We start from the raw sequence: 1074 nt of genomic DNA, 5'->3' as shown, positions 1-1074 counted from the left end.
TTATTTATTATTTTTATAATATTTTTAATTTTATTTATGTAAAATGGAAGAAAGAAAAAGGATAGAATTACAATAATATTGATAACCATTTATTAATTAGTATATTATCCATAATGTACTATTTTCAACTATAAAAGTTCACACTTTGGTCAAATAGAAGTTAAAAAGCCACACTTTGGTTGAATAGAAGACTTTACCAATGAAACTTTAATCAACAACTCGATTTTCTCTGTTTTCTGTTTATTTGTTTCTCTTTTTTTTATAAATTTTATATGGATTGAACAAAAATGGTATATACACTTCTAACACACGCTCCTTTAACCATAATATAATTTATATTGAAAATATGTTTTATTAAATTATTTTATAAAATATAAGTTACTAGAAGAGAAACAACATTCATTATGAAGCATAATCCCCATTTTGATAGACGGAAGAAGCAATACTAACTCTTGTTATCATATCTCTATTAGAAGAGAAAAAGAAAATATAAACACTAGTTACGACCATCCTCTTAGTCTTTCAAAATATCACATATTTAAAATATCATTTCAATTATTTAGTTATTGCTATTGGCTAATTAATAAAAATGAAGTTATTTATATTATTCTAAAGGATGTCTATTTATTAAAATATTTTTTAATATAATTATTTATTATCATTACTATATTTTTAATTTATGATAAATAATTAATTTAAAAGTAAATAAATATGAATAGTTTCTTAATTAAATTTAAAATTACAAAAACAATGGAAATAATAATCACAATAAGAATAAAGAAAAGATCATAAATTTTGAAATAATATTTATCATTAACTAAAATATTTATTATTGTTGTTGTTACAAATTATTTATATTATTTTAAATGATTGCATCTAATACAATATTTTTAATATAATTATTTATTATTATTACTAGATTATTAATTTTATGTAAGAAAATTTGAATAAAGAAATAGGGTAGCAATACAACAATGTGGACCACTATTTTTTAATGAGTAAACTTTCCATAATGTACTATTTTCAACTATAAAAGTTGACATTTTGGTTGAATACAAGATAAAAGTTCATACT

Source organism: Lupinus angustifolius, unplaced genomic scaffold, assembly GCF_001865875.1.
Source record: "Lupinus angustifolius cultivar Tanjil unplaced genomic scaffold, LupAngTanjil_v1.0 Scaffold_268, whole genome shotgun sequence".
NCBI lineage: Eukaryota > Viridiplantae > Streptophyta > Magnoliopsida > Fabales > Fabaceae > Lupinus > Lupinus angustifolius.
This window is presented reverse-complemented; position numbering follows the sequence as displayed.